Raw genomic sequence first — 15704 nt, 5'->3', positions numbered from 1 at the left:
ATGTATGTATTCAAGTTTTGCAACTGAATTATGGTTGCAAAATAGTAATTTTTTGCCGACTACTGAAAGGCAGTGGAGTGGTAACCATTCCCAAATGATAAGGGAAATGAAAAAAACATATTTTTTTAAGAGAAGACAGAAGTCCCATGGACCACTGTCAATTCGTAAATAAGAAACTTAAAGGTTTCATTTTTTCTTTTTTAAACTCGTCTAGGTTTACTTTAAGGAAAACGGACTGCCAGCTGGACCTGGTGTTCCTGAGCAATGCCCCCCCCCCCCCCCCCCCCCCTGTCCCTTCTGTTTAGGTCAGATGAACCTCGAGCCTAGTTGGATGAATGACGTGCCGAGAAGTGTGATCATTGGACGTCACCGCATTGCGGAGGCCACTCCCCTCCACTCCTCCTTTTCAATATGAGCCCACACGGGTGAACTAGGGCACGGTCTAGCTCTGGTTTGGGTCTCTGTGGTCTCCCCCGTTTCTGACACCTGGAACATAATGTGTGCCATGACACAGAGTCATCAAGTAATGTTAGTTCATCCTCTATGTCTGTATGATGTGTTGCGTTCTTGGGTATAGCTGCGTGCCACTATGAGTTTCACTCATCTTTGGGAATGCACAGTTGGTAGATAGAGTGTTGTATTGGTTGGCTCAGTGGTCGAAGTGGGGACAAAAAAGTAGGGGAACTGTGGGTGGAGACTCAGGGGGCGGGAATAAGCGGAGGATTGGATTAGTGGGCGGAGTTGGAGGTGTGGCTAAAAATAGCAAAACATACCAATTTTTTGTGCATTTGACATTTCACTGACCAGTTACAGCTTATAACGTTATTTAATTCAAACAATCGATACACATGTTTATTTGAGGTTTAATATATAAGTTGTTTTTATTTAATTCATTTACAATGTGGGACATGTTTCCAATCACAGAATATTCCAAATACGCTTATAAGTGAAATCATAAGCCATTTGTCTCCGAGCCATGCAGTTTCTTTCGTTGGCACTTCTCCTCCCTTTTTCTAACCATTTCTGAACATAAAATTCAGGTTTAAATTCTATGACAGGAGGCCCCACGATCCGGCTAACGTGCGCTCTACAAAAGAACGTATAGTGCTACAGGAGCCTGTAGATAGGGATAATAACAGAGAGTGATGTGAATGCTTCTTGTCACCGGCACACTACTTATCAGCGCATGGGCTTTGCTTTGACATGTGCTATCAATTGGGAACACAGAAAAGGCTAATTATGCAGCAAACAATGAGAGCAGGGTCGGCCCGTGCCTGAGGTTTTACCAATGCCAATGGTTATGACAGTGTGAGCCGGTTCAAGGAGTAAATAAAAGCCGACCTTGAGATGGATAGCCTGGAGAATGAGAGCCACCCTAATAGCAAAGCTGAGGAATGATCGCCATCCACACATCAGTCCAGGACCTGGCAACTCAAAACCCATTAATGTTTACACCCATTCCAGCGGCAGGCGGAACCTACAGCTTACACCCAGCACAGGCCCTACCACACTGGCCCTGGACCACGTCTCACCCTTCTCCGGACAGTCCAGGAATGACTGTAACCTTTGTGCTCCCCCACCCGTGGCACCTTTTAGAAGAGAACATTTTGCAGTGCTCACATTTGAAAAGTCATTCCCTGCTAGTATTTGTTACACAACTGTGTTTGCCATGTCAGTTTGTAAACTGGATGTAATTTAAGAGGTGGCTTCATGTGGTGAAAACTTTTTTGCAGCTTTCAGGGGCGGCTGGTGACATTTGAAAGTGGTGGGGCGTAAACTAATTTGCATATTGCACCGCAGCGAGCGAGCGAGCCCGAACCACCTTGCATCCATCCATACATCATTCATGCATCCACCCATCCATCCACCCACCCACCCATCCTGCATCCATACATCATTCATTCATGCATCCACCCATCCATCCACCCACCCATCCATCCTGCATCCATCCTGCATCCATCATTCATTCATGCATCCATCCATCCATCCACCCATCCATCCATCATCCACCCATCCATCCTGCATCCATCCTGCATCCATCATTCATTCATGCATCCACCCATCCATCCACCCATCCATCCTGCATCCATCATTCATTCATGCATCCACCCATCCATCCACCCATACATCCACCAATTCTGCATCCATCCTGCATCCATCATTCATTCATGCACCCATCCATCCATCCACCCACCCATCCACCCTGCATCCATCCTGCATCCATCATTCATTCATGCATCCACCCATCCATCCATCCACCCATCCATCCTGCATCCATCATTCATTCATGCATCCACCCACCCATCCATCCTGCATTCATCCTGCATCCATCATTCATTCATGCATGAGGGCAAACCGATATGTTGTGGGTATTAAATTGCTTAATAAACGACAATATTGGAATTAGAATTAGTAGAGGGGATCTTATGTTATCATTACACCTGTCAAATGACTGCATTGTTACTTCATTCAGTGTGTTTAAGAGTTTAGTGAAAAACGTTTTCTGCACAGGAAAATGTATGTTTATTTCGGTTTTCATACTTTTACAGACTGTCTTCCTCTGTTGTAAGTGAAATCTTTTTGTCATCTGCCTGGGGCTTCTTATCTCTGTGTTCTGGGAAGTGCGGGCGGGTTTTCTACACAGTAATATAAGGCCAGCTTTACGTTAGATGCCAAGCCCCCCAAATAATTGAAAATAACACAATAAAAATGTTCATGCATGTAGATTGTTTTTTTTAAAGTAAGAATGCCGCAAATAAGTTAGGGACACTGCCTTAGAGGAAGGCCAATTGTGTTTACAGTCTGCCTACTCCTGAAATACGTCCATTATTGCAGGCTACCAGAGCACTGTCCCTACCAGCCAGGAGGCCAGTCCATCACAGGACCAGTGCCCAAGCTGAGTCATGCACATTGAAGAAAGTAGGGCAGACCATAGCGACAGTTCAAGCACCCCACAGCCAGTCAGCATGGCGGTAAGCAAAGCAAGCCACATTGATCCCCAGCAACTCCTGCATACCACCCAACACTTCTGCGCATCCTTGCTTCAGAATGCTGCACACCCCACCATAGAGCCTCTATAAGTACGAGCACACCTGGGTACTTATAATGAATCTGGGTCAGAGCTTATAGAGGTACCAGCAGCAAACGTCACTACTAAGTGGGCCTAATCAGTAGATTCTCTAACCTCGGTGCAAACGGTTTGAGATGTGACCCGTATACATCACACTTTGACAGGATGGCAGAAAAATACAAGCGAGTAAGAAGCAGGTGATGGAGTGAAGAAAAGAGAATGGTTTGGAGATAAAATACGAGGAAAGGCAGAGAGAAAGAAGACAGAAGCAGCAAAGAAAAGGGATAAGGAGAATTATGCACCAAGTGTTTTATTCCCCCCACTTACTTACTTGATGCTTGGGGAGTTCGGCTTCAGAGGCAGTCCAGGCTCCTCGTGCAGGCCCGGTTCAGCGAAAGGGTAGAGCTGTAAAGGAGGGGTCAGGGACCTCTGGGCAGGCACGGGTCGGAGAGTAATTTACAGGAGAGGCTGGTGGGGCTGGGTCAGCTTTTCAGTGGCTGGCTGGCGAGCAGATATATAGCAAGTCAAGAAGTCCCCCAGGTGGCGTCCTTCAGTCTGATTGACACCAAAGAATCATTGTCACAGGTCACAGTGGGGGCTGGCAGCCTTGCGAGGTGTGAATCACGGGTTCACAGTAGCCACAGGGCCATCAGAGTAGCCGTTTTCGCACCATGCTACACTGATGACCCTTTCACTCTCGCTTTGCAGGCCCATTAGAAACAGCAGGGAAGGGGAGGAGGTCGGGCGCCCTGCAGAGGCCTCCTGAATATTCACGGTGCACCACTCGTGCGGCGAAAAAAAAAAGTGTACTTTTAAAGTATGGCAACTTTACAGTCCCCGGTACGCTCTTTCAAAAGTAAGAATTAGGGGAACGGACTAACACAATTTTAAGAAGTAGGGGCACGCCGTGCCCTTCCGTCCCCGCGCACTTCTAACGCTGGGTTGGCTACCTTTAAGAAGCTACCAAGGGAAGAAAGATTACCTCCGTGAAAGGGCATGGAGATGGGCACTCTGCACCCCTTGATGTTAAAATGATGAATTATTCATCTAGAAAGGAAATGCGCACTTAGTGGATGCTCTCTAGGCTTAATGAGATGCAGGCAGCATGAACCCATGTTGGCACCTTACACATCTGGACTGGGCGCAGTTTAGAGTTTAGGAAGCCATAGCTCCCTCATATACAACCCGCCTGATTTCCCCTGCTCCGCATGCTAGTGGGGCGACTATGGAGGGAGCCAGAGGAAAGGTATTAGGGGTAGTTCTTTGTTCACCTCATTGGACGGGCCCTGTGAACGATTTGACCCAGTGGTGCATTGCCGAGTGGCACAGGCATCCCGGAGGAGCCCAAGTGACTATTGGAGGTGTGAGCTGCGGCTCTCGGTTCTTCGGCATGTTCCTACTGCTGCACAAACTCTTTCTGTACACGGGTCAGTACAAGAAATTACTGCACACACTGTAACAGCTCCTGATGTTCTGTATCATCTCACTGCACAGGAGTGACCCGTGCATTGCAATTAAATATAGCACGTCTCTCTAATGCAATTTTGTTGTTCACTTGCACTTTGCAGCTGAATGGTTTCTATTTGCACTGCGCACTGGGGCAACGTTACTGCATGCACTCTAACTCCTGCTGCACCCAAGTGCTGCACCCTGCACACCAAGCCTAGGGCTCTTGGTGCAATGCACTCAGTGGTCGAAGTGGGGACAAAAAAGTAGGGGAACTGTGGGCGGAGACTCAGGGGGCGGGAATAATCAGAGGATTGGATTAGTGGGCGGAGCCGGAGGTGTGGCTAAAAATAGCAAAACATACCAATTTTTAGTGCATTTGGCATATCACTGACCAGTTACAGCTTATAACGTTATTTAATTCAAACAATCGATAAACATGTTCATTTGAGGTTTAATATACAAGTTGTTTATATTTAATTCATTTACAATGTGGGACATGTTTCCAATCACAGAATATTCCAAATACGCTTATAAGTGGAATCATAAGTCATTTGTCTCCGAGCCATGCAGTTTCTTTCATTGGCACTTCGTGCATTGCAAATCCCTGGTGAGTTTGCAATGCAAAATGGAGGCACAAATGGGTGAGGTGGACTGGCCTCAAGGGTCCTGTGCATCTTCCCCAGATCGAGCCTCCCCTTCCCACCGTCATTCTGGCATCGATCAATACCCTACTTTATATATACCCATGTTCTGTCCTCTCTTTGCCACCATTACTTCCTGGCATCGCTCATTACCGTACTTCTGGCATAGCAGGGTTGAGCCCTCCTCTTACCAACCTACATCTTGGCCTCACTCTTAACCCTGATTCCAGCAAACTCAGATCTAGCCTTCCCCAATTTTAATTCCTGCCATCGCACATTACTCTGCTTCTAACATACCCAGATCCAGCTTTGCTTTCGCCCACTCTCACTTCCTGGCATTGAACAAAATCCTGCTTCAGGCATAGCCGGGTTCAGCCCTACCCTTGCACCCTTAGCCCCTGGCATAGTCGTTAGTATGCTTCTACCATACTTAGATCCAACCCTCATATCGTCACCCTTAAGCTCTGGCTTCGCTAACTACCCAATTCCTTGCATACAGGGTATATCCTTCCTGTCACCTTACTTCCTGGCATTGTCCTTTACCCTTCTTCTAGCACCCCAGGATCAAACCATTCTGTTGCCACACCTATTTAAGGCAACACAAATTACTTTACCTTTAGGATGTCAGGAGCCAGCTCTACCCTCACCATCCTCACTTTCTAGCACTGCTCATTACCATGCATCTAGCATACCCAAATACAGCCATCCCATTACCACCCTTACTTCCTGGCACTCATTACCTTGCTTCTAGCATACCCAGCTTCAGCTCTTCCCTTACCGCCTTTACTTCATGTTATAGTTTATTGCCATGCTTCTACCAAACTTATATCTAGCCTTCATCTCGTCTTGCTTAGTTTCTAAAATCACTCACTACAAAACTTGGAGGATACCCAGGTACAGCCTTCCTCTGACCACCCTTACTTCCTGGCATTGCTCTTTACCTTAGTTCTAGGAGTGATTCAGCCCTTCCGGTGCCATCGCCATCGCTACTTCCTGGCATTGCTAGTTACCTTGCTTATAGCATTACTAGAGTTAACCCCTATTTGCTAACCTTACTTCAAGGTATCACAAATTACCTTACTTCTAGCATACACAGATATAACCATCCCCTCACTACCCTTACTTTTTAGACATCATTACCCTGCTTCTAGCGTAGACAGGTTCAGCCCTTCCCTCGTCCTCTACCTCCTTGCACCACTTATTATTGCCCTACTCTAGAATACCCAGGTGCCACCCTCCTCTCGCCACCCTTACTGCCCGGAATCGGTTATTACCCTAGGTCTAGCCATAGTTGGATCTCGCCCTCCCTTCGGAAGCCCCACTTCCTAGAATCATTCATTCCCCCAACTTCTAGCTTACATGGTTCATTTCTCCTCTTTCCACTCTTACTTCCTAGCACCACTCATTTCCATGCTTCTTCATACCCAGATTCAGCCCTTTCTTCACCCCTCTGTATCCTGGCATCCCTCATTACCCAACTTCTAGCATACCCAGATCCTGCAATCCCCCTCATTCTTACCTCCCGGCATCGCTCATTACCCTATATTTAGAGTACCTAACTCCAGCCCACCCTCCCCACCCAAACTTCCTGGTATCACCCATTACCTTGCTTCTAGCATACCCAATTGTTCACCCTCACATCGCTCATTACCCTGCTTCTAGCGTCCCCACATCAAACCCTTCCTCACCACCCATGCTCTCTGGAATTACCCTTCTTCTAGCATACCTACACCCAGCACTCCCCTCGCTACCCCTCACTTCCTATCATATCATTACCCTGCTTCTAGCATACCCAGACCCAGCCCTCCCTCGCCACCCTCACTTCCTGGCAATGCTCATTACCCTGTTTCTAGCACACCCACATCCTGGCCTCCCCTCGCTCCCCCTCACTTCCTGGCAACACTCATTAAACTTGTTCTAACATATCCACATCCCGGCCTTCCCTCGCTCCCCCTCACTTCATGGTATCACCTATTACCTTGCTTTTAACATACCCACTTGTTCACCCTTACTTCCTCGCATCGCTTATTACCCTGCTTCTAGCGTACCCACATCGAACCCTCCCTCGCCACCCATGCTCTCTGGAATTATCCTTCTTCTAGCATACCTACATCAAGCACTCCCCTCGCCCCCCCTCACTTCCTGGCATATCATTACCCTGCTTCTAGTGTACTCGGGCCCAGCCCTCACTCGCCACCCCCATTTCCTGGCAATGCTCATTACCCTGTTTCTAGCATACCCACATTCTGGCCTCCCCTCGCTCCCCCTCACTTCCTGGCATTACTCATTACCCTGCTTCTAACATACCCACATCCTGGCCTCTCCTCACTTCCTGGCATCTCTCATTACCCTGCTTCTAGCATACCCACATCCTGACCTACCCTCACTTCCTGGCATCACTCATTACCCTGCTTCTAGCATACCCACATCCTGGCCTCCCCTCGCTCCCCCTCAATTCCTGGCATCACTCATTACCCTGCTTCTAGCATACCCACATCCTGGCCTCCCCTCGCCCCCCTCACTTCCTGGCATCACTCATTACCCTGCTTCTAGCATACCCACATCCTGGCCTCCCCTCGCTCCCCCTCACTTCCTGGTATTTCTCATTACCCTGCTTCTAGTATACCCAGATCCAGCCCTCCCTCACCACCCTCACTTCCTGGCATTTCATCCATAGACTGCAAACTGCCCAGGGGGCACATAGGGCGAGGGCATAAAAAAGACTTGAAGGGCATCAGCAGAGCCTTGGTACTGTAATTGCAGGTTAAGCTGCACGTCTGGATTGAGATAGGCAGGGACAGCAGTGTCGGGCCCCTACCAGCAGCACAGCGAGCAGTGGCAGATCAGGATAGATGCCCTTCGGTGGAGCAAAATGCCAACATTTTAGAAGAGTAAAGAAGGAGATTTGTTTAAAATAAACGGAAGAATGAATTTTCCCCATTGACTTCTGCAAAAGCAGAGGCCGCAGTCTGCAGAAATAAAGCTGGTTTTGGCTTTAAAGGTTGGGCGTCTCCCGCCCAAATCGGGCCTTTTGACATGTATGAATTTTAAATGCCCGCAGTGAGCCTGGCATGGGTGGTGCCGCCAACTGCACTGGCTTCTGTGCAGGGCACTACACATTGAAAAAAAATAACATAAAACAAGCATTGGAAATGCAATAGGTCTCGCAGCATTAGAGTTAGTGCTTTTAGAATTGTTTATGGGTTTTTTTGTAAATCTTTAGCATTTTTGTTTCCTGTAGCCAATGCTAAAGAATTAAAAAAAAAAAGCCATAAACATTTCTAAAAGCTCTAACTCAAATGCTCCGAGACCTATTGCACTGTGTGAGGGTGAGAGGTTGAGGGTGAGAGGTTGAGGGTGAGTGAGGGTGAGGGTGAGTAAGGGTGAGGGTGAGGGTGAGTAAGGGTGAGTGAGGGTGAGTGAGGGTGAGAGTGAGTGAGGGTGAGTGAGGGTGAGAGTGAGTGAGGGTGAGTGAGGGTGAGTGAGGGTGAGTGAGGGTGAGTGAGGGTGAGTGAGGGTGAGTGAGGGTGAGTGAGGGTGAGTGAGGGTGAGTGAGGGTGAGGGTGAGTGAGGGTGAGTGAGGGTGAGGGTGAGTGAGGGTGAGGGTGAGTGAGGGTGGGTGAGTGAGGGTGAGTGAGGGTGAGGGTGAGTGAGGGGTTGATGTTGAGGGGTTGAGGGTGAGTGAGGGTGAGTGAGGGGTTGAGGGTGAGTGAGAGTGAGGGTGAGTGAGGGTGAGTGAGGGTGAGTGAGGGTGGGTGAGTGAGGGTGAGTGAGGGTGAGGGTGAGTGAGGGGTTGATGTTGAGGGGTTGAGGGTGAGTGAGGGTGAGTGAGGGGTTGAGGGTGAGTGAGAGTGAGGGTGAGTGAGGGTGAGTGAGGGTGAGAGTGGGTGAGGGTGAGTGAGGGTGAGTGAGGGTGAGGGTGAGTGAGGGTGAGGGTGAGTGAGGGTGAGTGAGGGTGAGGGTGAGTGAGGGTGAGGGTGAGTGAGGGTGAGGGAGGGTGAGGGTGAGGGAGGGTGAGGGTGAGTGAGGGTGAGTGAGGGAGTGGCGAGAGTGTGAGTCAACGGGCAAAGAGACTGTCGAAAAGTGGTTGCAGCCAAGGAAGAGACTGCGGGGGGGAGGGGGGTGGAGAGCAGCCTGAAGTGAGGCCAGCTGCTAGAGTGCGGACCCTAGGGAGCGAGTGCATGCAGTGGCTTACACCAGGGGAAATAAAGTGAGAACACGAGCGGCGGGTTGTAAACAAGCGGAGTAGAGACAGGCAGTATCAGCGAAAGGGGATGAGAGTATCAACAAAGGGGCAAGAGGTTGTCACGAAATGGGTCAGTAAGTGGGAAAACGGGGGTCAGAAGGGGACTCGAGAAGAGTGCGAGGTGGGAGCTCGGGTATTTAGGAGGAAGTGTATTTGTTCTCTGTGCAGAGGCTGCTGCTCGGAGGAAGTTCTGACGGAAAGCTTGCCCAGGCGCCCTTGCTTTAGGGCTTGCCGCCGTGGATCTCCTCCGGCTAGGCATGTGAGCTTGCAAAAGTCCTTGAGTCCTAGGGAGGAAATCCTAGAAGCCCCTCTCCCTGCAAAGAGGTCAAAGGTGATCGGTGTTTCTATTCAGACCGGGGTCCACGTCCTTTACCGCTGGTTCTCCGGGCGTAAACAAAGGGCCACGGTGACGCAAGTGTAACAATTTTGCCTCTTCCTTCGCCACCCCCGCCCCCACCCTTCCCACCTTTCCAAACAATTAGCTAACACGGCCTCGTGCCCTAAGGGCACAAGAAAAGAAAGGAAACTGCAGCTTGTAACTTTTACTGCCTCGTAATTACAGAAGCGACAGGTCAGAGGTCACCAAGACTAGATTAAGGAAATAACTCTGGGTCAAATGAATTAGTGTCAGTAGTCACTCCCTGTCACTTGACTGACACGTGACGGACGACTTTCTGGCCCAGAGGATAAATGGATTTATTTGTGTATTTAATTTTCCAAAGCTCCGCGTGCCGCCGCAGCGGCTTCTGAGCGCTGACTGTGCGCGGCACACTGAGGCGATAGCATAGAAGAGAACAGTCTGTAATACTCTGCATTGGCCTCTTTTGCATGGACCACGAGGCAGTTTTGCAACACTACAATATATAACATTATTACAAGGGATGGAATACACTGCTGAAGGGACAACAACCGGACACATCTGACAGCCTACTGCATAATACCCAGTGGGCTTTATTTCTTGAGTAAGCACCTTTAGTTTGACACCATGTTATTTTTAACATCAGAAATAGCTCTTACAACTTTCAGAAGGTTACTGCTGTCATCAGGATGATCCTGACAATTCAACCACTGTGATAGTATTAACAGCACCTCCTTAAGAGCCTGAAGGACTGCCACTAAAACATTTAATGAAACAGGGGCTCGTGCCTTTAGAAATTCATTTCCTTTGGGTGTCCACAGTCTTTCCAGGAGCTTTTGAGGGACATGGGTTTAAAACTGAAGTGGGGCCCTTTTGATTGTGCTAGTATGTTTAGAACTAGCGGCAGGCAGGCAGGGGAGGAGAGGAGGAGGGGGGAGGAGAGTAGGGGAGGCACGGCCTAGCGGCCGTGCAATCAAGTAGTGAGGGGGCGGAGCTGGGGGAGGGTGCGAGAGAGTAGGCAAGGCTAGCGGCAGGCAGGCAGGGGAGGAGAGGAGGAGGGGGGAGGAGAGTAGGGGAGGCACGGCCTAGCGGCCGTGCAATCAAGTAGTGAGGGGGCGGAGCTGGGGAAGGCTGTGGAAGAGAGTAGGCAAGGCGACACGGCGGGAGGGGGCGGAGCGGGTAAACAAAGACGGACATGCACGCGCCCGTGACTTTTAAGGTCAATGCGCATGCGCATAAGCTTAATGCGCATGCGCATTGACCTTAAAAGTCACGGGCACTGCAAGGAATCGCCACGATTCCTTGCAGTGTGGATAAAGAGTGGATAACTCGCAATACTCTCGCCTTGCTCGATGCGCATGCGCATCGACAGGCGAGACCTAAAAACAGCAGATAAGAAAAGTGACATTTTCTGTTTATTAAACAAAATGCAAGAGGTATTTTATTCCCCCCACTTACGTCCAGGCTCCTCGTGCAGGCCCCGGTTCAGAGAAAAGGGCAGAGCTGTAAAGGAGGAGTTGGGGACCTCTGGGCAGGCACGGAGAGTAATTTCCAGGAGAGGCCGGTGGGGCTGGGTCATCTTTTCAGTGGCTGGCTGGAGAGCAGATTAATTTATAGCAAGTCGCAAAGTCCCCCAGGTGGCGTCCATCAGTCTGCTTGACACCAAAGAATCCTGATGTGACCATTGTCACAGGTCACAGTGGGGGCTGGTAGGCAGCGTCCTCACAAATGAGGTGTGAATCATGGGCTCACGGCAGGGGCCATCAGAGGTAGCCGCTTTCGTGCTATGCTACACTGATGGCCCTTTAAGTCTCACTTTGCAGGCCCCTAGACACAGCAGGGAAGGGGAGGAGGTCGGGCGCCCTGCAGAGGCCTTCGTCAATATTCACGTTGAGTGGAAAAAAAAGGTGTCATTTTAAAGTATGCCTATTCCTACAGTCCGGGTACGCTCTTTCAAAAACAAGAAGTAGGGGAACGGACTAGCATAATTTTTAGAAGTAGGGGCACGCCGTGCCCTTCCGTCCCCGCCCACTTCTAACACTGAATGCACTGATCCTGGAGGTTGGGGCTCCCGCCTCCCTGGAGACGGCGCTGCCCCTCTTAACGTCAGCAGTCAAGGGGAGAGTTAGCGGCCCGGGCCAGCAGGACATTACAATTAATAAACCCCACCTTCATTAAAAGAAGTGAAAAGAAGCCCAAGACAAGCATACAGCGATGTTAATAAAGGCGCACAGTGAGAACTGTTTGATGCTATCATTGGTGGGAGGAGTGTACTTTAGAGGTAATGCAAAAAAAGAAACATAAAGACACCGTAAATAAATAGTTAAAGGCGTACGATGAGCTTGCTTCATGCAGTTTCGGAGGTGAGAAGAGTGTTCTTTGCAGAAAAGCCTGTTGCCTGAAGTGAAACTATAATGTGCTCCTCCAGCAGTGTTAAGCATTGCTCTATAGCGGCTTATCCTGTGATTGTGATTTTTTCCTGTGGGGAGTAAATTAAGTATTTTAAGTTGAACAGGGGTACTTGTGGCAGCCTTTAAAGATGGTAAGAGGGCCAGGTGGAAACGTTTCATTGAAGGTTTTGGGGGATAGGGGTCATTGCAAGCTGCGCCAGTGGGAGGGAGAGAAGCGAATACATGGGTCTGTGTAGGGAATCCACGAGACGGAATTCCGCGCAGGTAGGAGGGGGAGAAGCGGAACACATGGGTCTGTGTAGGGAATCCACGAGACGGAATTCCGCGCAGGTAGGAGGGGGAGAAGCGGAACACATGGGTCTGTGTAGGGAATCAACGAGACGGGAAGGCCACCTCGAGTTCAGTTTTGTGTTTGTGTTTGCTTTCGACGTGGTGCTGCAGCACCCATATACTGCCCGCGTTCACGCCGTGGTGAATGTTGGTCCCTTGAAGTGAAAGTAGATCTCGATGAATAACAAAAGGAGCACACCCTGCTGTTCATGAAAATTCTGACGTCGCTGTTGTGAACCTGACCCTCTATATGGCTGCGCTAGCGCTCCACCAACACAGTACGACCCTTTTCCACCCCAAAAATTACTTAAACGCCACACAAAAAACAACCTAAACAGTAGCATTTCAGGCCACGCAAAAAAAGTAACACCATGAAGCCCAGGATACAAGAACGGTGTGTCCGCAAGTGGCCATTGTCAAAACAGGAGGGGGGCGGGGGGGGAGGAGTAGGGTTAGCATTGCGGTCTGGAAGTGGCATACGGGATTGGTATTGAAACAAGCAACGGAGAGTGAAAGTGCACAAGTGGGGACGGAGATACGGACAGCGGGAGGGGTGGGCGGGAACGGCACACGGACAGCGGGAGGGGGGGGGCGTGAACGGGCACACGGAGAGCGGGAGGGGGGCGGGAACAGGCACACGGACAGCGGGAGGGAGGGCGGGAGCCCTCACCTGGACTTCTTCCGGAGTGGCGCCGGAAAAAAAAAAAAAACAACTCCGCGCACCGCCGCATGACGTGGCAAAAGGGAAGAAATCGTGGGAACGCCCACGAATCTGGTCCGGCCTTGACGGACAGATCCGGCTTCCAATGGCTAGTCTCCATTTATTATACTCATAAGGTTTTTTTGCGCATGCGCACTACGTGCGCACTTGCAGGCAAAACCTAAAAACGAAACCTATGGTGGGGGCGGGACTTCACTCTTGTGTGCGAAGCCCACTCCTAAAAACGAAACCTATGGTGGGGGCGGAACTTCACTCTTGTGCGCGAAGCCCGCGCCCACGGAGTGCCTGGCCCGAGGAGCAGTGGTGACGCGGGGCTCCCATGCCCGAGGGAGAGCCCCGCGGAGGCTGCAGATCTCCGGAGTGGCGGTAAGTGCCCTTACTTGTAGGGGAGGCGGCAGGGGGGGTGCGCTTGTGTGTGTGTGTGTGTGTGTGTATGTATGTATGTGTGCGACGGCGGGGGGGCTTGGTGCACTTGTGTGGGTGTGTGTGTGCACGTGTGTGTGTGTGTGTGTGGGTTTGTGTGTGTGTGTGTCCGGGGGTGTGTGTCTCTATGTATGTGCGTGTGTGCATGGGCGCTCGGGGGAATTGTGTCAGGAGAAGAGGTGCGGCATAGACAGAGTGTGAGGTGAGGTGGGGGAGGGGTGGGTCTGGGGTGGGTGCAGTATAGTGGGCAAAGGAGAGAGCGGGTGAGGGCGAGGCACTGGGCGGCATGCGGAGGGGGGCAAGAGTGCCGGGATAGTGGGCAATTGAAGAACATCAGCGAGGTGAAGAGTGGGGTGGCATAGCGAGCGCTGAGCAGGGCTGCTGCGGAAGGGACATGAAAATGGTTGGTCACTGCATGCAACATGACTGTCGACGGCAGGAAGGGGCTTCAAAAGATGGGAGGGGGGGGCGCTGGGATCCTTGGATTGCTTGCCCAGGACGGTGGGGGGCAGACATGGCGCTATTGGGGGTTGGGTCCAGGGGGGGAGATAGACGGGCAGCTGCAGGGGGTTAAGTGCTGTCGGGTGATCGCGGAGCTGCACAATGGTGCATCAACACTGGCTGCGGGAGTGGGGGGGGGGGGGCTCGCAAGTGAACGTGACAAAAGTTTCCTAAAGAGTGACTGAATGAGGCGGGCACCAATTTGATCGGAGGGGTGGGATCTGGGGAAGGCAGGGAGCTGCGGCAGGTAGTGGGAGAAGGAGGTTGACGGGATGGTTGGTATTGCAAATAGAATAAGAAGTCCTCTTATGGTGCGCCAAGACAATGAAACTTTGCGCTCCACAGGGGTTAACACCATTGTTTTCGAATTACGCTATTGGTGGCTCCATCTTTCAAAATTACCTTCGTTATGCAGGGGGAGGGGGTTGCGGAGGCCGAGTGTGCGGAGAGTGATGCGCAGGGAGAGGGGGGGATCGGCTTCGGGACATTAGCATGGGTCCTGCTAGCTGACGGGGGAAAGGAACAGGCGAAGAACGGGAAGCGCGCAGAGTGGGTAATGCTGGTAAAATGTGAAAAGAATGGGGGGCCTAGCAAAGACTGAGCAAGGCTGTGGCGGAAGGGAGAAGAAGTGTGTTAGTCAATTCCCACAAGATTAGCGGAGTAGCAACGGCACAAGGGGCCCGTTTGCTGGAGAGTTTTTGAGAGGTGCGCATCTGTCAGCGGGTGCGGCTCTCGAATTGGTGGGGCTCTGTTTTCGGATGAAGGACTCGGGTGGAGACAAAAGGTGGATGTGTGTGTGTCTGTGTGTGTGCGCATGCGTGTGTGTGTGTCTGTGTGTATGCGCATGCGTGTGTGGTGTTTGGAGCTTCCCAGGAGATAGCAGCTGAGCGCATTTGCGAGCGCGTGGCCCGCTCAGATGGCCTCCTTGAAGAGGCAATGCGCGCGGCCAGGTGCTGTCTCCTGGGAAGCAGACCCAGCGACAATAGATCTCTGGCGGACACAGCGCTTATGCGCTGTGAAACACCACGAGACCTAAAAAAGCAGTAGATCTACTTCCAGTTTCTTTGCATCAAGGTGGCAGGACTGACTTGTCTCTCCTCATAAGCTCACTTTTTCAAAGACATCTGATCTTCCTAATGCTCCACTGAACCTGTATGTCAGTGATACCAGTCAAAAACCTGCTTTGGTGCTCCCAAACACCATCCCTTTTTTTCTGATGTTCAATGACGTTTCTGTCCTGTTCGCTCTTCCTATGTAGGTGCATACCAGAAGGGACTGTGGGGAAATTGCTCATTCAGATTGCCAAATTAAATATAATGTCTTGGTTGGTTGCATCACTACATAAACCCTTGAATTCTACCAGTTAGAGCCTGACAAAAGGTATATAGAACCTTAGGATGCAAGGATGTCTATTTTTTTCTGCTGTTTGGTAAACAAATAAAAGGCTCTCTTTAGAAGGAGAATGGGTTAATTTGTTGGGAAGGGGGCAGCGAGAGAGTGGAAAAGAAAGTGGGTGCGACTGGGTTGTGCACATGGGTGGCAGTGCAGTTGCCA

The 15704-nt window shown here is 50.6% G+C and overlaps 1 protein-coding gene across 2 annotated transcripts in view; it reads right to left on the bottom strand.

Annotated features, from left to right (window-relative positions):
- The window catches only part of LOC147677730 (uncharacterized), a 218773-nt gene that overhangs the window by 120681 nt on the left and 82388 nt on the right, over positions 1-15704 (bottom strand). The window lies entirely within an intron of this gene.

Source organism: Lissotriton vulgaris, chromosome 12, assembly GCF_964263255.1.
Source record: "Lissotriton vulgaris chromosome 12, aLisVul1.2, whole genome shotgun sequence".
Lineage (NCBI taxonomy): Eukaryota > Metazoa > Chordata > Amphibia > Caudata > Salamandridae > Lissotriton > Lissotriton vulgaris.
This window is presented reverse-complemented; position numbering and strand designations above follow the sequence as displayed.